Here is a 24,924-nt window from a genome sequence, read left to right as displayed (position 1 = left end):
CATAGAGATGAAGTTGGATTGATTTTAACTCATATTTCTGGCCAGTTGCGGTGGCTCATGCCTGTAATCCCACCACTTTGGGAGGCTGAGGCAGTTTGAATCCCCTGAGCCCAGAAATTCGAGACCAACCCAGCCAACATGGCAAAACCCTGTCTCTACTAAAAATAAAAAAATTTAGCTGGGTGTGGAGGTACACACCTGTAATTCCTGCTACTTGGGAGCCTGAGGCACAAGAATCACCTGAACCCAGGAGGGAGGGGTTGCAGTGAGCCAAGATCGCACCACTGTACTCCAGCCTGGGTGACGGAATGACACTCTGTCTCAAAACAAAAAAACAAATAAACAGCCACAAAAACAAAACCAAAAAACCCCACATTTCTTAACTTTTGTCCTAGTGTCTTTTCTACTATGCTAGGACATCTCTCAGAAAAAGCTTCCTTCCACAGAATATCAGGCCCCACCTCTTGCTAGTCCCACCCAATGACACATTGAATTGCAGGCAGCCTTAAAGAGTTCTTAGGACTGAAAAAACAAATCCTCTCTAGTATTCGCTGTAATTACCAGAAATTTACTCCTTAGAAACCAGCTTATTATCCCAATGTTTATTTTTTTAAAATGATTGAAAACATTCACTTTAAAAACAGGATTCTTGAATTCATTTAAACTACTGTCTTGCAGTAAGGTGGCCAGAAGGATCACCTCTCCTTATTTACGTATATGGAGACCCAAGAGAAAAATGGGGAAAGAGCAATTACAATGGCAATAGCCAACTGAATCCTTCCACCAACTGGATTCTTTGATGAACTGCTGCAGAAGCTCGTCCATGCTTGTGATAATCACCAGACAAGAGATCCCTGCCTTCTTCCTTACGTAAGATGTTCTGTGGGGTATGAAGCAAGAGGTCATACTCGGAGTTGACAGCCCATGCCATACCAAAGAGTATGTGTACTGCAGAGACATTTCCAAATAAAGTTACCTGTGACAAGAGGGTTAAATCCCACGAGCAGGGTCAGTCCTGCACGTTATCATGCGCATCACCATCCACGGTTCTGCATTTGGATCATCTACCTGCATGAAGGCTGCCAGCAATCATTTTCATGAACCTAATTTGACTTCTGAAGCAACATTTATACAAATACTTTTATTTATTCCTCCAATATTAGACATTTAATGTTTCCAAGGTTTCACTATTTTTAAATAATATTGCAATAAACATCTTTACACATAAAACTTTAGCTGTATATTAAAGTATCTCCATGGTGAGACTCCCAGAAATTGGCCAATTAGGTCAAAGAGTCTTAGAATGCATTGCAAAATTCCTTTTCAAAACACTTTTATCTATTAATGTTTCCACTAGCAAGGGCTATGTAAACAGCCTACATAACTGCACCATTGCCATAACTGGACAACCTCATGAAGAAAAAAATTATTCATTAATTTAGTCTAACGTAAAACACTATACAAGTATGTTGGAAATATAAAACATAAATTCCAACAGCTGAATAAACAAACACTAAATACATACACTGAAAATCTATGTAAATAAAGAGCCATTTCGGCTAACATTGGTAAGAGAAAAGTGAAATGGCAAATTCTGTGTGTGCTCTGCTTGCCTAAGGATTAATCTGTGAACATAAGCTGGTATTTGTTAACAGGTCACCTATGTTAGGAGCCTTTCTTTCTCTCAGGTTATTAATACATAGTAAACAGAACCGTCTGCATTCCACAAAAACTCCCCCTCAATCCAAGGAGCTAAGTCTAGTTACCAACTTTTAAAACCTCTAAGAAGTATTATGCTTCACATAAACAATAGCAATCCCTGCGAACAAGTATGGATTTTAAAAAGCACAGTTCAAGCATTTGTTAAATATCTATTCTGTCTGGGGACATGGACTGTCACTTAAAAAACTGAATCTACAAACCCATCCACAGCCTTACAGGAACCCTGTAAACTATGGAAAAATTCACTTCTGGTGAGAGAGGCACAAAACTACCTTTAAAAAAGCCAAAATTTTAAAGTATTTAAGAACTTGAAGTAAGAAGACTCTTCCTGTTGTTTAATTATATATACAACATTTCACAGAAGACAGGTTATTTTTGTAACTCAGTAGCTGACTCAGCCAAATTTGGTTTATGTTGTTATTATTATTGTCAATAAAGCAGCATAAAACAGCTTGATTTTTCCAATCCCATGTGGAGGTACTAAGTGAGCAGTTGGAAAAATATTTTTACTCACTCACAGAGAGATTTCATACTCATGTCACAGGACACAAATGAGAAACCCCAAAGAGTTCTCTTGCCTGCACTTTTCGGCTCAATCACCACATCCAGAATAAACAAACAGCATAAAACACAACAGCTTCCATTTAGAATCAACCAGCTCCTACCTGGGCATTAAAATCCTCAGGAGGACAACCAGCCCACTATCTGGGAATTATGTCACACTGAATAAGAAGACTCCACCAGCAAAACATTGGGCAAGTACTAAGATAAGCTATCCAAGGTTTAACAGGATGAAATGGCATTAACTCTGGCCTAATTTGTTACAGCATCAGACAAAGCTTGCATCATTACAGATTGTAATGCTTCACTAATGAGTTAAGAGGATTTCATTATGAAACCGTAATATTATTCCTTTATTGAGTCCCTTGCTGCAGGACCGTAATACCATTAAAAATAGAAAACACACCAAGGATAATAATCATAGTAGCTAACATTGAACACTTAACGTGTGCTAAGCATCATACCATGCACTTCACATGCACTATTTAATCTAATCTTCTCAATGAGCTCAGTTACCGAGCCTGCACTTGTGGGAAAATGGGATTCGAACCCTGGGTGCTGACTCTACAACCTGCACTTTTAACTGTCAATCATACTGAGATTAGACTGAATTTAACTCTGTTAGGAAAACACAAAAATGCATCAAACTAGCAACCTACAGATACCTGTAACACACTACTGGGTCCCAAGTAAACTCTAAGATTTAGGTGAGGAACAGTTTATGTCCAAGACAACCTAACACCAAAACAATGGTGTAAAAAATAGAATGTCAGTGAGTCTATGGTTACATGAATTACAATGCTTATGTGACACTTAATTTGGTTTTTCTTCCCCATTCAAATGAATCATCAGATTTTGGCATCCTAGAAACAGGATAAACAAGGTCACGTTAATTCTTAGGTAGCAGGCCTGACTAGACATGACATAAAAGCAAATACAGTGATAACATGATCTCAGTGAAGCTATGACTAAAAAAGTCTCAAATAGAAACTTCATGGAATGAGAAATGGCTCTACCATGTCCAATACTAGTCCAGTTTCTTTCTTTCTTTTTTTTTTTTGGAGAAGAATTTGCTCTTGTTGCCCAGGCTGGAGTGCAGTGGCGTGATCTCGGCTCACCGCAACCTCCGCCTCCCAAGTTCAAGCAATTCTCCTGCCTCAGCTTCCAGAGCAGCTGGGCTTACAGGCACCTGCCACCACACCTGGCTAATTTTTGTGTTTTTAGTAGAGACGGGGTTTCTCCATGTTGGTCAGGCTGGTCTCGAACTCCTGACCTCAGTTGATCCACTCGCCTTGGCCTCCCAAAGTACTGGGATTACAGGCATGAACCACTGCACCCAGTCCAATACTAGTCAGTTTCTAAAGCCAGGATAAGTAACAAGCTTTTCCCATATGCCTTTTAAAATATGGATATGCAGCATTTAAGAAAATCAGTTATGGGTCGGGCACAGTGGCTCACACCTATAATCCTGGCACTTTGGGAGACTGAGGCAGGCTGATCACTTGAGGTCAGGAGTTCAAGACTAGCCTGGTCAACATAGTGAAACCTTGTCTCTACTAAAAATACAAAAACTAGCCCGGCATGGTGGCACATGCTTGTAACCCCAGCTACTCAGGTGGCTGAAGCAGAAGAATTGCTTTAACTTGGAAGGTGGAGGTTGCAGTGAGCTGAGATTGTTCTACTGCACTCCAGCCTGGGAGACAGAACGAGACTCTGTCTCAAAAAAAAAAAAAAAGAAAAAAGAAAAACAGTTACAGATCTCTAAGGATAGTGATTACATAAGTTTATATAACTACAAATAACATTTAAAAATATGGATTAAGTAGAGTTAAAAGAACTGGGGACCAGGCACAGTGGCTCACACCTGTAATCCCAACACTTTGGGAGGCCGAGGCAAGCAAATCGTTTGAGCCCCCGAGTTTGAGACCAGCCTGGGCAACACAGAGAAACCCCACCTCTACAAAAAAATAGGAAAATTAGCTGGGTGCGGTGGTGTGTGCCTGTCGTCCCAGCTACTCAGGAGGCTGAGGCAGGAGGATAGCTTGAGCCCATGAGGTGAGGTTGCAGTAAGCCCAGATGGTATCACTGCATTCCAGCCTGGGGACAAGAGGGAGATCATGTCTCAAAAAAAAAAAAAAAAAAAAGGAAAAAAGAAATAGAATCAGGAAGGAGGGCAGAACTGGTCTATAGCAATGACTCTGGCATAACTAGTTAGTCTTAGTTTGAGAGAGAAAGAGGAAGAATGGGCTATCATACCAAAAAAAATCAGAATTTCTTCATCTCCAAAGTGTATCAAAAAGGAAAACAATTAACTCCTGAGGTCTGACAGAAGAAACTTGTAGAGAGATATGCAAACACTAGAAAAGGCCTAGGGAGATATTGCATAAATAAGCACCCCACTCTCTTCAATGGCTGGGTTGTACAGATTAACCTGAGGCCAAGGACTTTTTTTTCTGGACACTGATAACCCTGTTCCATCTCGACTGAAACAAGGTAGAAAAGCACTGTGCTAAAAGTCACCTGGTCTCCCTGACTCTGTCCAACACTCTAGGCTCACTCGCTAACATGAATGTCCTATCCTACTGGTAAGTTTTCAGGAAGGTTGCTTCACAATTTATTCTCCAAAATGCCACGTTTCGCACTCGATTTACTAATGACCACTTCACATGTGTCTAGATGTCCTATCCAAGGACAGGACAATTTATGGTTAAATATAGCCAAAGAGAATCATGTATGATTCTTCGATCTAAAACACAACTTCTAGGCTTAAGACACCCATTACTGTGAGTCGTAAGCCAAATATCTGATACTTATGTCCAAATGTCGTTTTTTTTTAAAGTGCCCGTATCTTACCTATCACTTATGGAAAACCATGAAAGTGATGTGATACCCCATCCCGTAGATATTTATGCCTGTCAAGTATTCAGAAGCACTCTTCTGGATGGAGCGAGCCTGAGAGAGTTTCTGACTGTCCAAAACAACTAGACTCACATGAGAAGTTAATATCTCACTAGAACCCAGTCAGAGACGGAGAGTCACAGGGCCGAGGGCTGTACTCAGGAGGGGGATCCAGGCTTGGGACCCAGGGAGAGGCTTCACCAGAGGAAGAGGACTTTCAGTGTCACTTAAGAGACTGGTAGGTTTGGGTAGGCCAAGGAGCAGCGGAAAGAAATAAGGAAATTGCTACTCAAGAATTGGAAGCAGGAGTGGGCTGCCACAATCTGGGAAGAACTGTGACACTTGGTAGGCCTGAAAAGTGTCTCAAATTTTACCTCAACTTTATTAAGCAGCCATGTTAATTGGCTGGCATGTGTTAAACATTCCACTCGACCAGAAAACCAAGTCAGCAATGATTTAAGGCACATTAAAACGTGGATGCTCCATAAATGCTTGTTAAATGAATTAACTCTGGACAGAGCATCAGGGAAGACTTCATGCAAGTGGCATCTGGCCAGGTTATTAAGGACTTTGCAGGGTGGAAGTCCTAGGAGGCAGAATGATTGATGGATATTTCAAGCAGAAGGCACAGCATGAAGAGACATGGAGGTGTGAAAGGACACAGTAGACAGAAGGGGTAGGGTATCAGAATAACTCAGTCATCTCTTAGCCTGTTGAAGCTATTGTCTTGAGCATCTTATAAATATCCACGTCTTCCTAGCTGTACCACCAAGGCCCGTTTTCTTTCCTGTGGACTCTCAGCTGGCCTTCAGGCACTCATTCTTGCCCCCTTCTATCCACCTCCACATTGCAACTGAGTTCTTTTTAACCACCAAAACCAGTGGGGCCACTCTTGCCTAAAGCCTTTTGTCGTCTTGCTCTCTGGATACAGCCTACAATCCCTCACCTGGCTTAGAGGCCCTTTCACACCCAGGCCCACACCTGCTTTCCCTAGCCCAACTTCTGCCCTCCCCTCCTGCTCACTGCCCCCAACCCCACCCGTTTCCTTTTCACATTCTGCAGTGTGTCCTTGACTCCAGCAGCTCCCTAGCAGAGAAAACTCCCTTCCCCTCCTGTCCCACTTCCCCCTTACCTGTGCACACCAGAGAAATCTTCCCTGATTCCTCCCACAGAGCCCCAGACTAGGTTAGGTCCCTCTGTGTACATTCTAATCATACCCCAAATGCAAATTATTTAACCTGTGGTTAACATCTAAGTCCTTGAGGCATTATATATCTGTGGGATGACTGTGAGGCTGGAAAGCAGCTTTGCCCTAAGCACCAGAAAGTACGGTGACTCAGCCATACTGGCCTTCATGAGAAAGCAGAAAAAAACCCAAGATCTGCTTTCCCCCACCCTGCTTCCAGCAGAGCAGGAGGCACTCACAACAGGTGCTCGGCACCATTACCCAGCAGGGCAAGATTACAGAGCTTTTCACCTTGCTTGTAACTTTAGAAACTGTGTCTACCACTACTGCAGCAGACAGTTATGGGTGACACTGACCTACAAGCAGATGAGATAACCCTACTTTAGATGAGCTCATGTTTCCACATGCATTCTCTAACTTAGGACCCCAAATGAACCCAAATCCTTTGAAACAGGACATTCTGCTCCCTCTTATGACAGGTTTCTATCCACTCACTCCTCCTGTCTGCCTTCCCTAGCAGGCAATCTGCCATCACCAAAGCAGATCTTTGTCCCCACCCTCCTTGCTCAGGCTGGAACCTACAATCACAAATACTCTTGATGCCCAGCCTACCCCTGTGGCGCCTCCGCTATGTAAATCCAACAAGCAGAATTGATGGTTTTGCTGAGATCTGGACAGTCGCTATGAATCCCTTAAAAGTCCTCCTCTTTCAATGGTCACTCTTCACATGCTACAACAGGGGTGGATGAAACTTGAAAACATTACGCTAAGTGACAGAAGCCAGATACAAGAGGTCACATATTGTGTGATTCCACTTATAGGAAATATTCAGAATAGGCAAATCTATAGAGACAGAAAGCAGATTGGTGGTTGCCAGGGTCTTGGGAGAGGGGAGAATGGCAAGTGGCTGCTAACTGGCAGTGGTCTCCTTTGGGGATGTGAAAATGTTTTGGAATTAGAGGTGACTGCCGCAAACAGCACTGTGGATGTACTAAATGCCACTGAGCTGAACACTTAAAAATGGCTAATTTTATATTATGTAAATTACACTTCAATTGAAAAATTTCAAATAACTTTTTTAAAAGTCCTTCTTCACCCTCCCAATTGACAGAGATCTTTCCATCCCTCTGCTTATACTCTGGATCTTTTCCCATTTCTTTCAAGAATTTATTCATCTCCCATTTGCCTTTTACCTTCCATTTCCTCTCTCGACTGGATTCTTTTTTTCTGCTGACAAATCTGCTCCAGTGTTCTACCTAAAAATCCTTCCCTGAACTTTATTTTCCCCTCAAATCTCATCTACAACAATCCCAAGACCCCATAAAAGTCAGCCAATTATCAATAGCCTCCATTTGTTAAAATGAATAAATGAACCTACAAATATAAAAACAAACTGCCAGATACCCTTGGCATTGCTCTGCCCAACGAGACAGACAAAGGCACAAATAGCTATTTAAGTAAACTGAAATGAAAAACTAAAAATTCTGTTTCTTAGTTACATTAACCACATTTCAAATGCTCAAAAACTAGTAGTAGTTAGTGACTACTATATTGGATAGTGCAAAATATATCCCATTAAAAAAAATCTGAGCATTTGGAAATAAGAGTTGCTCAACTGTACTGGTACCCAATTCAGGTATCAAAGAATCTAAGATTATAAAAATCTTAAAAGAATTCCTTAGAGTAAAATCAAGAGGAGGCTATTGCTCTATTTACAGTCCCCAAAGTAAAGATCTAGTTGATTTGACATTATACAAAAAAGGCCAGAGGAAATCTTTTTGTAACATAGAATTAAAGGTTAAATGGTTACATAAAACAAGATGGAGATGTGGGACATGATGCAGCAATTTTTTATTAAAACAAAGGCATTATCCAAAATCAACAGTTAAAAAAAAGGTCAAGCAGTATCTATCCAATAGACAGGAACAAAAAAGAAATCAGCTATTTTAAAACTATTCCAAAAGGTGGCTAGTCTGGAAGCCTAAATACTGTAACGTATAGATAACAAAGAAAAAGGGATGAATTAAAAAAATAAAACGAACATCTAAAAAGCTATTAATGCTACACTGAGACCTTAATCTCTTCATTTACTCCTTGCTGTTGTGGGTTTTTATTTTAAAAATTGACCACTACAGTCTTCTCATAGGGCATTAAAGCAAGCAACCAGTGTTGTTAAGAGGACATCAGCTTGCTTTTAAATACTGTCCTATCTACACAGAGTACCTTACAGATATGTTCATTTGGTAAAAAGACCAAAACTAGTCCACCTGGTGAAGTTCACAAGTGAAGTTGACACACAGAGAGCCTGTGGCATAAATCACGAAATTTATTCAGGCAGAAGGAAACAGAAGGCAATGGCTGCTGAAGCAAGAAGGAAAAATGTTTTTATAACTAAGAAGAAAGGTGGTCCTTCTTTAAAAATGCAATAACTGGCCGGGCATGGTGGCTCACGCCTGTAATCCCAGCACTTTGGGAGGTCAAGACGGGTGGATCATGAGGTCAGGAGATCGAGTCCATCCTGGCTAACATGGTGAAACTCCATACAAAAAAGTTACAAAAAATATAAAAAAGTTAGCCAGGCGTGATGGCGGGCACCTGTAGTCCCAGCTACTCGGGAGACTGAGGCCGGAAAATGGTGTGAACCCGGGAGGCGGAGCTTGCAGGGAGGGGAGATCAGACCACTGCACTCCAGCTTGGGTGGCAGAGCGAGACTCTACTTCAAAAAAAAAAACAAAAAGCGACAAACAGGACTTATTACAGGGATTCCCAAAGAGTAGTCCAAACATCCCTGAAAGTCCCCACGCTCTTTTCAGGAGTTCTGTAAGATGGAAACTATTTTCATACTACTACTACTAAGGGATTACTTTTTCACTGTCACCAAAAGTTTTGAAAAATACGTTTTTATATTTTGAAATATATTTTGAAAAATATATACTTTATTATCATACAATAGGTTATTTTTAAATGTTTTCATAATTGTTTTAAAACAATTTAAAATTGATTTCTAATAAGGTAAATACCAATAGATGTAATCCACATAAACAAAAGCTCTTTGAGTTTCTCAGTAACATTTAATAATGCAAATCTTATCTTTTTTTCCTTTTGCTTTTTCAAATGTTTTTCTCTCAGGCCACTTTGTCTAAGAATAGTATGTCGTCCGGGTGCAGTGGCTCACGCCTGTAATCCCAGCACTTTGGGAGGCTGAGGAAGGCAGATCACCTGAGGTCAGGAGTTCGAGACCAGCTCGGCCAAAATGGTGAACTCCCATCTCTACTAAAAATAGAAAAATGAGCTAGGTGTGGTAGTAGGTACCTGTAATCCCAGCTACTCTGGAGGCTCAGGCAGGAGAATTGCTGGAATCCAGGAAACAGAGGCTGCAGTGAGCCGAGATCAGGTAATCACACTCTAGCCAGGGGGACAAGAGCAAGACTTTGTCTCAGGAAAAAAAAAAAAAAGAGAGAGAGAGAATAGTATGTCTTCAGACCAAAAAGTTTGAGAGCTGTTGTATTAAAAACTGCACACAGAATTTTCCTCCTCTGTAAGATTTTATTTCTAAAAAAAATTACATATTTAGCTTCTTATCTTAATGGCAAATACCCAAATACACCTTAAAAATAAAGAGTCTCTACAGATGTGTCACATAACAATGGCAATACATTCTTAGAAACGTGTCACTGGGCGATTTCATCATGAGAACATCATAGAGTGTATTTATACAAACCTAGATGTACGGCCTACCACACATGCAGGCTATGTGGTACAACCTATTGCTCCTAGGAGGCTACAAACCTGTTCAGCATGTTATTATACTGAATACTGTAGGCAACCATAACACGTGGCAAGTATTTGTATAGCTCAACAAAGAAAAGGTATAATAAAAGTAGAATATAAAAAATAAAAACCGATACACCTGTACAGGGCACTTACCATGAACAGACGTTGCCCTGGGTGAGTCAGTGAGTGGTGAATGACTGTGAAGGCCTAGCACATTACATTACTGCACACTATAGACATTATAAATACTACAATGAGGCTAAACACTACACTGAGGCTACAACTAAATTTATTTTAAAATTTTTTCTTCCTCAATAATAAATTAACCTTAGCTTATGATAACATTTTTCTCTTTGTAAACTTTTTTTTTAGGGACAGAGTCTATGTTGCCCAGCGGGACTATCCACAGGTGTAATCACAGCTCACTGCAGCCTCGAACTCCTGACCTCAAGTGATCCTGACTCTTCAGCATCCCGAGTAGCTGGGACTACAGGTGCATGCGACTGTTCATGGCTTTTATAGACCTTTACGTTTTAACTTTTGACTTTCATAATAACACAACACAAATACATTGCACAGCTGCAAAAAAAAATTATTTTCTTTATACTTATTCCGTAAATTTTTCTTTTAAAACTTTTCCTTAAAAACTAAGACTGAAACACACACATTAGCCTAGGCCTACGCAGGGTCTTCAGTATCACTGTCTTCCTTCCCTTCTACATCTTGTCCCACTGGAAGGCCTTCAGGGGCAATAACATGTGATAACAATGCTTTCTTCAGGAATACCTCCTGAAAGACCTGCCTGAAGCTGTTTCACAATTACTTTTTTTTTTTTGTTAACTAGAAGGAGTACTCTTTAAAATAATGATAGTGGCTCATGCCTGTAATACCAACACTTTGGGAGACCAATGTGGAAGGACTGCTGGAGCCCAGGAATCGAAGATCTGCCTGGGTAACACGGTGGAACCCCATCTCAACAAAAAATTTAAAAAGCCAGGCATGGTGGTACATACCTGTGGTCCCAGCTACTCCGAGGCTGAGGTGGGAGGACTGCATGAGCCCAGGAAATCAAGCCTGCAGTGAGCTGTGACTACACCACTGCACTCCAGATGAACAACAGAGCAAGACCCCATATCCAAAATAAATAAACATTTTTAAAATGATAAAAGTATAGTAAATACATAAACCAGTAACGAAGTTGTTTATTATCCATATCAAGCACCGTATATGGTATGTAATTGTATGTGTGATACTTTTATAGAAATAGCAGTGCAGTAGGTTTACACCAACATCTCCACAAACACATGACTAATACACTGCCCTAGGACATTAAGATGACCCCTACTTCACTAGACAAGAGGAATTTTTCAGTTCCATTATAATCTTATAGAAACCACCATTATATATGCAGTTCATCACTAACCAAAATGTGGTTATGCAGTGTATGACTAAACTTGTCCTTCAGCAGTTAAATGAAACTTGGAGTACACAGAGTTTAAAAACCTAACACTCAAATATGTGAAGTTTGTTAAAATGGTCATTTTGGAAATAAGCTAATAATAATGAATAAATCTTACACTAAATATATTGTAACTGTATTAGTCTGTTTGGTGTTGCTATAAAGGAATCCCTGAGACAGGGTAATTTATAAAGAGGTTTATTGTAGCTCACAGTTCTGCAGACTGCACAAAAGCAGCAGTGCCAGCATCTGCTTCTGGTGGGGCCTCAGGAAGCTTTTATTCACTGTGAAAGGTGAAGGGGAAGCAAGAGTGTCACATGGTGAGAGAGGAAGCAAGAGAAAGAAGAGCAAGAGAGAGATGCCAGGCTCTTTTACATAACCAGATCTCACATGAACTCTTTACCATGAGAGGACACCAAGTCACTCATGAGGGATTCGTCTCCATGATCCAAATCTGAAGTAGGCCCCACCTCAAACACGGGATAAAATTTCAACGTGAGATCTAGAGGCGACAAACACCCAAATTACATCAATAACTAGAAGTACTCTGTGCAATAAGCTGTTACCAGTTCTCTACTAACTCTCAAGTTACATTTAGTATGGTATTAAAAGAATTTCGACCCAATCAGCCAAACAGGAGTGAGGTGATTTTCACATTATTGGTAGGCATAAAAACAGAGTTTCTTTAGTCACAGCAGGATACTAGCTCTCCTTCCAAATCAGGACGCTCCTCATGGAGACTTAATCACCAAAAACTAAAATTTAAAATCATAAATAATGAGAGAAGCAAGTTTCCTGTGGTTAAATCACATGAGGTAGTACTGCAAATAGAATGTATTCAATTATCAACCACTACATAAATGCTGAAGTGTTGTTATACATACAAACATACACATAGAAATGAGGAGGGAAAAGAGGTGGAGAGAGAAGGGAGAGGGAGTGAAATGCAGAGGACAAGGAGAGAAAGAGAAAAGGGAGTGCGTAGAAGAGTGATCACTCAGAAAGTCAAAAATTCATTTTTCTGACTTCAACTTGCCACAACACACACTTTTTGGAAACCAAACTTTCCATTTGCCTTCCACGTCAGTCAGTTTTCATCAGGTACTAGTTTCTTTGACTCTGTTTGCTAATCAGTTCAAACTGTATCATGGAAGAGGTTCTTCAAAACTTTACAAAAACACAAAAGCTGCCCTCCCCAAAAGGGTACAGCTACAGGGTGGCTTGGGCCACTATGTGCGCCTAGCATCAGTGGCTGAAGCTCAGCTGACTCCTTAAAGCAAAGACCTGGCTGAAGGAAGAAAAGCAGGTCAGCAAGGGGGAGAGGGAGAGGGGAGAGAATGAATAAGCAAGGTAGGGAGAAAATTACATGACACTCCCTTCTCTAAAATAAGAATCTGGGAGTGACATTCCACCTCTCCCAGCATGCCTCTCAGGGTTAGGAAGAGTATCGCTTTGCAAGAGAACAGTGTTAAAGAGAGTGTTAATCCTGTGTGAATCTCAACACTTACCTGCTATAAAGGTGCATTACATATCCTCATGTGTCATGAAGAAACTCAGTGCTTTTAAACTAGACCTCTGAAAGATCATTAGTTCACAGCCACAGAACAGACCCTTGCAGGTTTCTCCCAACAAAATGCTTGCTGTTTGCTTTCTTAGTTTGGAAAACATTACAGAGAAATGCCTATAAGACAAGGTAGACTGTCTCATTAGAGGAAACCAAGTTGATCTGAAGAATGGGGAAAAAAATCATGACTTTATAGTGAACAGTACAGCTGAGACGTTAGTAACGGGCAGGGCATCAAGAACAGGACCAAAACTCTCCTCCCTCTCGGTTTGAAATCGTGCTGCACTTGGTTTATGTTTTCACGGGCTTTGTCTTAATAGGGATACTGATTAATGTAAATGAATACTCACAATTTAGCACACATAAATCTTATTTTTATCAAATCAAAGGACAAAAGAAAGGGAGAACAAGAAATTTAACTGGTCAACTTAAAATGAATGGGATCTCTTGTTTTAACCTTATTTCCCTTTCTGGAGAATAAAAGTAATGATAATTGTAATTAAAGCAGTTTTCATGTGTGGTTTATGGAAGTCATTACTCTATTAGTCATGCACCATATCTATATAGGATTTAAAAATTTTAAATTATACTTGGTGCAGTATTCACTGAAAGTCTTTTTCACCTGTAAGCTCAAATTCCATGCTGAAACAACATTAGGTAGAAAGACATTGACCAGGGAGAGATAAAACAACTATGATACCACGTTGCCTGTCTATTGACTTCCCTGTCTATGGTATCCTGGAAAACAATCTCTAATGTCAATATGCTCTACAGTTGCTCTGAAATTGTTTCTCTCCCATTTCCCAGGAAATAGGCTATACTTTAATCACTGCAACCAAGTTAATTGCAAAGGACAAAAAACTTCTGAAACCAAAAACTCTTAAGATGTAAACAAGTCCAAAAAAGTGTTTGATGCCAAAATGACATTTTAAAAACAGAAGTTAACATGTTATAGCAAGTAGCATCCATTTCCCCTTTTCCAGCACAAGCCATCAAGTTCTGTTTGGGGCTCCAGTATCCCAAACTCAGTCGGAGAAATCTTACAGTATGAAAACCCAGGAGACAGAGGCCACAGTCTGGACCAAGAGACCAACCAGAGCCAGAGAGGCTCCTGAGAAGATCTGCAACACAGGGTAAAATATGCAAGGGAGGGCCATATAACTTTATCTTTACTTAATTTATTTTAATTTACAGATTTTTAAGTATTAACCTATTCTATTTTTATTAAATTTTTGAGGGTACACAGAATTCAAATTGCAGCAAAAATCATTCATGGCTAAACACTGGAAAAATCTCAATTCTAAGGTACATGACACACTGGTCTCAAAAACAGTTGCCGAGTCCCTTTCACTGGAGAAATTTAAAGAAAGGGTATAGAAAAGTTTTGACCAATTCCACCCAATCCTGCATCCTCAATTCAAATCTCAAGGACCAGTTTCCATCTGATCTCTCTCCACCTACAGATGGCGGTCCTGAATCTCAAAATCAACAAACCAAAAATTTAATCCATCATCCTCTCACATCTGGTTTTTCCTTCCAACTCCCTCATTTCTGTAACCTGCCCCATAACCTTCCCAGGAATCTAGCCGCCAAAGCAGGGTGGACTCCTCCCTCTGCAATGGATGCCAGGATTCAGGTCCTGTTGCTGGCTCCAAAATGCCCACAATGCCCTCCCTGTTCTCCCAAATTAGCACATTCAACAGTGACATAAAGGAAAGAGTTAGATAGAGAAATGGTATCTGGTGCTGCTCCACAGCTAGCTGTGTGACTCTGGGTGAGCCATTTAAATTCTTGCTCTTGGTTTCATCACCTATAACGTGAAAAAGCCAAATTATTTCTAAATTCCAAGCTCTATGGGATTTACAGGATTTGCATCCACTTCTCTTGATCCCCAAAGTCACTATGTAGTTGAAACCACCATCATTTCCCAACCAGACTGGTACACTCTCTCCTAGTGGATCTTTCCCGCCTCTAGTCTTGTGCTGCTCCTCACCCCTTGAAAGCACCTGTCTAGGTTACTCACCTCCAGAAACCAGTTAAAGACTCTGGGGAAAATGACCAAACCCGTCCCTGTGGCCCCAGGGCCCATGTGATCAGAACCCTGTTTCCCTCTGGCTTTCCTGGTCTACTTTCTGTTCCTCATATGCTCCTCCAACGCCCAACTACCTGCTCCCCTTTGCCTCTGAGCCTTTGCTTCAATATTCTGCCCATTTCTTCAGTCCAGATTCTTGCTTAGTCTCCAGGCAACGTTTCCTGACCCCCTCCCCCACCCCACAAGTCTGATGTAGGTGTCCTTCCTGTTTACTCGCAGGGCACACCTTCGCAGACCTCTCAGAGGCTTTGTCACTGTAAATATCTGTTTGTCACTATCTTTCCCCCAGACTCTCAGTTCCAAGTGAGTGGGGACTGCTGGTCTCGTCCACCACTTATGGCACAGACAGCTGGTTCTTGCCCAAACTCTATACACAGTAGCAGCACTTGTAGCTGCACATGGCCACCCAGAATCAAGATGAGATTTTCCAGCCACCTGCAGCCACGGGTTGATATTCTAGTCAATGAGACATAAACAAATTTATCTGAAGGCTGTTTCTGGGAACTTCCCGTAAAAGAAAGCACCATCCGCGCTTCTACTTTCCGTTTCTTCTTCCATCCTGCTGCTTGGAAGATGGAGGCCACACTAAGCCTGAGAGATGTATGATGAGCAAGGAATTTACGCAGGGTCATACTAGCCCTGACCCATCCACCCTGCCTTTCATGAAAGATTTACACTTCTACCTTGTTTTGGGATCCCATTATTCAAACCACTATTATTTTGGCATGTCCATCACTGCAGCTGAACCTAACTGCAACATACACAGCCATACCCGTGGTATAACAATAAACTACCTGTTGATTCGAGTATACATCTCATAATTCCTACTGGGTCTTTTTACTGGTAACTGTATTGTCACGTGTCTCTGTAGGGTCCACATTCCTTAGCAGAAGCAAACACAGGCAAATGACCAACACTGAGTGGGTCTGAGTGATCAACAAATACTGACCAAGTGGCTACTGAAGCAGGTAAGCTCTGTCCGACATGTATGGTCTACTTTAGCCTGGGCTCAATGTTGCTGCCAAACAAAACAAGGTTAAATAAGAGGACCAGGCCAGGCACAATGGCTCACACCTGTAATCTCAGGATTTCGGGAGACTGAGGCAGGCAGATGAGCTCAGGAATTCAAGACCAGCCTGGGCAACACAGTGAAACCCCGTCTCTACCAAAAATATAAAAAATTAGCTGGGCATGGTGGTGCTTGCCTGTAGTCCCAGCTATTCAGGAGGCTGAGGTAGGAGTAACACCTGGGCCTGGGAAATTTGAGGCTGCAATGAGTTGAGATAGTGCCACTGCACTCCATCCTGGGCAATGGGAGTAAGTGCCAGTTTCAGCCGGGTGCAGGGGCTCACGCCTGTAATCCCAGCACTTTGGGAGGCTGAGGCGGGTGGATCATGAGGTCAGGAGATCGAGACCATGCTGGCTACACAGGTGAAACCCCGTCTCTATTAAAAATATAAAAAAAATTAGCCAGGCGTAGTGGCGGGTGCCTGTAGTCACAGCTACTCGGGAGGCTGAGGCAGGGGAATGGCGTGAACCCAGGAGACAGAGCTTGCAGTGAGCCGAGATCGCGCCACTGCACTCCAGCCTGGGTGACAGAGCAAGACTCCGTCTCAAAAATAAAAAGAAATAAAGAAAAAAAAAAAAAAGAGTGCCGGTTTCCACTATCATTTTATTATGGAGTATTTGAGTGCCTAGACATCAAAGTTCACTCTATTCCGTCCTTGGGAACAGTGCCACGCGCACTGGTCTATCATTGGCATATTCCACCTGAAAGCCCTAACAGGTAATATGCAGGTAAGCAAGGCCCTTTAAAATAATAGCACGTGTCATCTCTGCTTCTAGGGCAGGTGAGATGTCTAGCAATTTTTTTTTTTTAACCTTAAAGACCTTCAACCATTGTTTACTATAAAAATAAACCTTGATCTTTGTGATGGGCTTACTGGTAGGATTTCTGGTAGTTAGCACAGGCACCAGGGCCTGCAAATTTCTTGGATTCATAGCAACAGGGGTGAACCACAAGCAAGGTCTGGTGAGGGTGTCTTTGATCTCGTCGGAAGCCTCATCTACATATTCTGGGTAACAGGGCACCAGGGCTTTGGAGATGTACTGAAGGACAGCATAAATCTGAACCATATGACCACTACCCTTCACACAAACATGGATGTTCATTCCAGCAAGTTGTTCCTTGTCCAGAAGCAGACCTAATTCTAGTAGCTTGTACTGCAATGTGAGCAGCTTCATCATCTCCAGGGGGCCCTCATTCATCTTGATGAAGCCACTGCCACATCTGCAGAGCACCACAGCTATGGCCATCTCCTTGTATCTGAAGATCTGCACAGACTGCAGCCAACGAGTCCTTAGACGGCATGTCTCCAGGCATAGGTAAGAGCTCCTCATTGCACCACGCCACAACAGGAAAAGGTGTCTAGCAATCTGTATGGTTTGAGAGCTGTTGGTATCCTACTCCTTCAGCTGGAAGCAAGGCAACTGGCCTGCTAAAGTCTCTTGTCCAAGTAGGCTCTTAATTTGTGAAACATTATGTATTCTCAGGCTACCAAGGCATACTCAGTTTCACACAGCCATTAGCACATATTATAGGACTGGTTATATTTGAAAGGTACATATGTATTAGAGACACATTCAGGCAAATAATTGCTAAATACCTACACTATGTGCCAGATAAACATGCCAGACACTATGCACAGCACTATACAGGTACTGCCTCATCTAATTTTCAGGAATCAAGAAAACAGAGGCAAGGAGCCAAGGAGAAATTGTTGTTGTCCAGGAAGGATCTGATGTGCTACAGAAGGCTGGGGCAATGTGAGGAAGGGGAATAAGCTAAGAAGGACAGAGAGTATGAATGAGTAATACTTGGTGACTGACAGTTGAGCAAAGTTTGGTAAGAGCATGGTTGATGAGAGAGAAGAACACAAGCATTGCTTCCAGCTTAATAGCTTGGGCAAACTGGTGGAGGATGGTGCTCCAGACTATGCTGGTCAACAGGGGAGGTATGTGGGGAACCCAATGATGAAAAGTTGTGAGTGTGGAGCTCAGAAGAAATAGATGGGCTAGAAATAAATATCTAAGAGTGGATGGTGGGTGGGTGGATGGATATTTGAATCCATGGGGCAAGGAGATCATGCAATGAGACTTGGTCTTCTGACAGTACTTTGCAACTGTTCACCCACATTTTAAATTTTAAGAAACCTTTTAAAACATGCCAGTTCCACTTCTTAAAAAGATGATAAGTTCAAGCATGAACTCTGTACCACGGGGTCAGCGAAAAGTACTTACCTTACTGTCACTAGTCACATCCAACTTCCCTTGGGTCACGCTGAGCCTATTCTAAGCCCTTGCAAAGGGAACAAAGGGAACAAAAAGAAGCTGCTTTTTGTTCCTACTCCTTGCGAAGGGAAGAAAAGGGAGCTGCTCTGAAAATGAAACTATCACAATATTACATTCTCCTAGAAACATGAGGTCCCGGGATCATGTCTTTATGGGGCTCTCTGGAGAAGCTCAAAGGGCACCTGTTTCAAAGGGCAACTTCCTTTTTGGATGAAACATCCTTATAGAGAAGACAATCAATGGCCAAGACAGGTAACAAACACCAAGATACCACACACACGTCTCATGGTTCCCTTAAAGCCTGAGCTTAAGCAGTCTGGGCTCTACTTCAATCATATTCTAAACATCTAAACCAAAAGACTGCAATTGCAAATAACAGGGAAACAAATATTCAAAAGGCTTTTAAGCAACATTTTCTGCTATGGGCAACTGTTGATGATTCTTACCTGAGTGCAGTCTCTTAACTGATGTGATTACTTGAATACTCAAAATAAATTACCATCTGAGGAAATTATCAATTCAATTCCCCAATTTAATTTGTGCAAAGTATACAAAGGCAGTGATACCTTCAGCTGAAATTAAAAGACAGTAGAGAAACATAATAAAGATTAGTTATGCATTTTTTAGTGGCGAGGTGGCGGGGGCGCCTGTAGTCCCAGCTACTTGGAGGCTGAGGCAGGAGAATGGCGTAAACCCAGGAGGCGGAGCTTGCAGTGAGCTGAGAACCGGCCACTGCACTCCAGCCTGGGCGACAGAGCCAAAAAAAAAAGATTAGTTATGCAACCCCCCAAACGAAAATGTCTTAAAAGATTTTAATTCAAGCCTGTGTAACATAAATAAGGCATATAACACAAAAACACATTTCTTTTTTAAAACTCAATCTACACACTCAGATTTTATAACTGTTGTTTGGGTGTGAGGGTGAGTGAGGAGAGGGAAAAGTAGAGTTAAGTGTATAAAAAATGGGGGAAAATCCTGCTACAATATAGCATTTTTTTAAAGGGACACACAGTCTAGCAATTGTGTATTCATCTCCTCTATAGCGTGTCTCTGAAACCAACAGTTTTATCACCCATTCAAGTTCCATGTGAATATATAAGCCACCCCATGAATTTTGTGATTCTCTTATTTTAGGAATGCTGATACTTAAAGCCATTACAATGTTGCCAAACCTAGTCTCCCACACCCAGAAAGAAAATTCAAGTTTTGAAAGAGTCTAAGGATCCTCGGAGAACTGAAGGTGGTGGAAGACTTACAGCCTGAACACCATGGCCCAGCACAGCGGCCCTTAATTGGGCCTTGTATCAAAATGACTTAATGTCATTCTCTATCAGAATGTTTTCAAAATATAGTCAAGCATCGCATAATGACCTTTAAATCAACAACGGACCACATATACAAAAATGTAGTCCTCTAAGATTATAATGGAGCTGAAAAATTCCTATTGCCTAGTGACACCATAGCAGTAACATGTTTGTGGTGATGCTGGTGTAAATAAACCAACCGCATAGCTAGACCTGTAACAGTATTACACATAAAATTATGTACAGTACATAATACTTGATGCTGATGACAAACTACTATGTCATTGGTTTATGTATTTAGTATACTATATCTTTTTATCATTAATTTAGAGTGTATTCCTTCTAATTATGTATTTTTAAAAGTTAACTATGAAACAGCTTCAGATAGGTCCTTCAGGAGGTATTCCAGAAGAAGGTATTCTTGTCATAGGAGATGACAGCTCTGTGCGTGTTACTGCCCCTACAGACCTTCCAGTGGGACAAGATGTAGAGATGGAAGACGGTGACATTGATGATCCTGCCCCTGTATAGGCCTAGGCTAATGTGTATGTTTTAGTTTTTAACAAAAAAAAAAATTTAAAAACTTTAAAAGGAGAAAAAAGGCTTGAAGAATAAGGATACGAAGAAAGAATTTTTTGTACAGCCATACAGCCTGTATTTTAAGCTAAGTATTATTACAAAAGAGTCAAAAAGTTTAAAAAATTTAAGTTTATAAAATAAAAATGTTACAATAAGCTAAAGTTTATGTATTAAGGAAAAATATATATTAAAATAATACATATTTTTTAAAAAAACTTTTATTATAAATAAGTAGCGATGGGGTCTTGTAATATTGCCCAGGCTGGTCTTAAATGCCCGGCCCCAACTAAGCCTCACAAAGTGCTGAGATTAGACATGAGCCACCACACCTAATCAAAAAATATTTTTTATAAACCTAATGTACCCTAAGTGTACAGTGTACAGTGTATATAAAGTCTAGAGTATACAGTAAAGTCCTAGGCCTTCACATTCACTCCCCACTCACTGACTTACCCAGAGCAACTTCCAGTCCTGCAAGCTCCATTCACAGCAACTGCCCTACTTAGTTGTACCATTTTTTATCTTTTATATTTTTACTGTAACTTTTCATTGTTTAGATATACAGATACTTGCCACTGTGTTACAGCTGGCTACAGTATTCAGTACAGTAACTTACTGTACAGGTTTGTAGCCTAAAAGCAGTGTGGTATATCATACGCCCTATGTATGTGGTAACCATCTAGGTTTGTATAAGAACACTCTATGATGACCACACAACAACAAAACTGCCTAAGGATACATTTCTCAAAAAGTATTCCCATTGTCAAGCTATATATGACTTGTACAACTTGTACACCTGACTTACATTTTGGGGGGAGATGAGGCAATCTGGAGAAAGAGGCTCCCTAGAGAATCTGGGTGTCCTTCCCTCCCAGTCTGCATTTCTCTGAGCATATATACCTTGTAAATCAAACCCAGATGGGGCTAGGACCAGGTAAGGAAACCAGTGCTGGATGCCCTTGACCAGTCACACTAATCCAGCCACACTAGACCAGTCAGGCTAGTGAACACTGATTTCTTATACTAACAATTATAAGCTATTCAGTGTTTACACTTCTGATTTTCCCCAAAAAAGAGGTTTAAGTTCAAATTATCTAAATAAGGAGTAATGGAAGAAACAAATGGTCACCCTTTCAAGTACTGATCATAAATGTTATTCCCTATTAGCTTTCTTTATCTAAACCTTTATTTAGTTACTGTCAACAGAAGCTATATGTTGATTATACCATCAACCTCCCAGAATACAATGATGAATAAGAAACTCAACCTTGTTTCCTCTCATGTATCTAAAGCTGCAAATACAAAGATCACTACTTAGGTCTGAGAGGTGTACAGCATAGCAGTGTGGCCAAGATTAGAGTCTTTAAGCCAGTCTGCCTGGGTTTGAATCCTGGCTCTGTCACTTACTAGCTGTGGATATCTGCACAAGTGACTTAACCTTTATCTTACTTTCCTCATCTGTAAAACTGGAGTCCCAAACTCGTGGGCTTTTGTGAAGCCACAATGAATTAATATAAGTTGAACACTTCAAAAAAGTGCCCATTATGTGGTACCAAGTACCTATATTCACTACCCACAGAACAGCTTTGTTCTCTTTAAAATTTGTAGAATATTCTGTTGCCCAGCTGTAGCACAATTTATTCTTCTCAAGGACATTTAGTCTACTAACTCTTCCAATCTTTTGCTATTAAAAACAATGCTTCAGATGTTTTTACTATGCTAATCAAATTAAGTCAGTGCCCCACCTAACTTTCATGTACAATACTGATAGTTTTAACACCCTCCAAAGTAGGCACAGGATTATCACCTTCCAAGTTCTAGATAGATCCTAGGGTCTCAAAGAGGTAGGGTGACTTACCTGCTGAAGCCCACACAGCCGTTAAGTGGCAGAGATGGAACCCCGCATAGGTGCATGGCTGCCAACCCAATCTGCTTCCTACAGCTGTCCTTACTTAAAAGAAGTACAGGAGGTATTCTTTTAAATGAACCTTAGACCCATAACAGAGATAAATATGCAGAAGTTCAGACAGAAGCAAACTCAAATTTTCACAGAGATGCTTATAACAAATACAGTTGATGGAGGCGTCAACAACTTCTGTAAATATTGAAGTATTATTTCTTCTGCCAAAGACTGAAGCAAAAGTACCCTGAATACTACCCCTAGGGAGATACACCACATTTTCAAACTCTCAGGGAACCAAATGAATAATTACTGAATTTGGTATCATAAGAACTATTCTTTAGGGAAGGAGAAATTCATAACACTCACTTTGTTGTAGCATTTGCTGTGCCAAGACCAAAGAGGAACAAGTACTCTGGGGTTCAGAAACTCAAAACACAGACCCAAGTGGCCAACTCGCCAGCATGGCTTTAATTAGGCCTGTTCAGCATGGGCTTATAAGAGATTAATTCTGACAGGATGAAATTGTTGATATGAGGAAAAGGATGAGATAAATGTGGAACTTAACAGAGATGGAACCTATAATTAGCCTTTACTCGCAAGACGGTGCCTACCTAATATAACCATAAAGATTACAGTTTAAAATCACAGGTATATTTCAATAAAATTGTTATTCTCCCAATTAGAGAAAGCATGCCAGTATCAACACTAAAAATCTTAAAATAAATCAGAAATTTTTTCCTAAATTCCAGTCAGCAAGCAGACATCAAATAAAAGGCACAAAAGTCCAACCTAATAATAAGGAATACTAAGACATACTCATGCCTGAACGCAATTACAACTGTACTTCACACAGAACTGGCAGAAGAGGATGGAGGAGAAGAGTGGGAATTTAGTCTTTCTAAAAGGTCACCAAGTATGAATATTTTAAATCCAGGGACTACACAATTCTAAAAGTGAATGCCTACAAGTCAACTAAAAATGTTACCATGGAGCAAACATGACAGTGGGAACCAAAAAGGCTGGTAATAACATATACGGGTTGAAATTGGGGTTGGGGCTGAGGGTTCCTATTGTAGAAACTGAAAATCAGGTCAGGATAGGCCAAAACATCTCCAGCAGTTATGTTTTAATCTCATAAAGAGAAAGCCAGCAGCTTGCTGCTGCTGCAATCTCCATCACAAATTCTGACATTCTCCTGCCCTCCTTTCCTTCTTTCTTTCTTTATTTTGGGACAGGGTCTGGCTCTGCCACCCAGGCTGGAGGGCAGTGGTGCAATCACAGCTCACTGTAACCTCCGCCTCCTGGACTCAAGTCATCCTCCCACCTCAGCTTCACAAGGAACTGGGACTACAGGCATGTACCACCACATCCAACTAATTTTTGTGTTTTCTGTACAGATGGGGTCTTACCATATTGCCCAGGTTGGTCGCAAACTCCTGAGTTCAAGTGATCTGCCCACCATGGCTTCCCAAAGTGCTGGGATTACAGGTTTGAGCCACCGTGCCCAGCCAACATCTATCTTTCTAAGATCTAAATGATCTCGCTTTCATTCTCTATCCCTGGCCAAACAGAAACAAATAAAAAATAAAAAATAAAATAAAATAATAAAAATTTGCTCTAGGCAAAATGAAAATAAAATTTAATCTTTCATTTTTAAAGGAAAAGAGACCAATGCTCAGAGTTGATTTTCTTCAAGTTAGGACAAGAAACCAAGGCAGCCAGATTCTATAAAGAATGAGGGACCCTACTTAAACAATCATGCCTTCCAATCTTCTCAAATTACTTCAGTTTTAATAAACACACAAACATGTATGTGCTTTACTATAAACCTAACGCGAATCTACACGTGTTTTAACATCTATTATGTGAGCAGAGGTAACCCAGTTGGTGGAAGAAGCCCAGAAGCCTGGCTCTGCCAGCATCTGGCTGCACCACCTTTGGTAATATTGCAGCTTTCCTCTTCTTACCAGGGACAAGTGTAGGAGGCATCCCAATTCCGTAATATTAAAATGTGGAAAGTTACCTGCAGTGATTTTAAGTTGCCACTGATTATAAGCTCCACCTCTACCCAGATGTGAAATGTGAAAAGCTGACAATAGATGAAATGTGGTAGAAACACATTCTTGCAGAAAGGCAACCAAAAAAATAAGACAAAGGTTGGCTGTGAAGAGGAGAAACTGGAAGAAATGGCTAGTCTGGATATCTACCTAGGCTGTGGGGCTATTTCCATCTGATTACAAAGCTCCCTCTTCTCTTTGAAAGAGTACCCCTCCTCTTGCTGGCCCTCAAATCTAATTGGTCTTCAGGTCTTATCCTGGAAATAGTCTCCCACAATTACCTCTCTCCAGTCTGTGCTCATGGCTGTGGCTTCAGGTCAGGCCTTTTCAATGCCCTGGCCATCTCTAACAAATCCACACCAATCCACCCTACACTCTAACCTGTCTTTCTGGAGCATAGCACTCAGAATGTCCTCATTGTCATTCAAAAGCTCATTGGTGGTATTCTACCAAACACCTTAGGAGAGGGAGCAG

General features: G+C 41.0%; 1 protein-coding gene across 2 annotated transcripts in view; it reads right to left on the bottom strand.

Moving 5' to 3' along the window:
- ELOVL5 (ELOVL fatty acid elongase 5) overlaps positions 1 to 24,924 on the bottom strand; it is an 80,269-nt gene that overhangs the window by 49,591 nt on the left and 5,754 nt on the right. The window contains exon 1 of one of the 2 annotated variants that reach the window (XM_023222943.2): positions 19,054 to 19,072. The exons of the other annotated variant lie outside the window; for it this stretch is intronic. The gene's annotated coding sequence lies outside the window, so the exon portion shown is untranslated. Of the gene's footprint in view, positions 1 to 19,053; positions 19,073 to 24,924 lie in introns of those variants that run through there. 2 annotated transcript variants of the gene reach the window in all.

The sequence above is a fragment of the Piliocolobus tephrosceles genome, chromosome 5 (genome assembly GCF_002776525.5).
Source record: "Piliocolobus tephrosceles isolate RC106 chromosome 5, ASM277652v3, whole genome shotgun sequence".
Lineage (NCBI taxonomy): Eukaryota > Metazoa > Chordata > Mammalia > Primates > Cercopithecidae > Piliocolobus > Piliocolobus tephrosceles.
The sequence above is the reverse complement of the archived record's forward strand: the minus strand, read 5'-3'. Positions and strand labels throughout refer to the sequence as shown.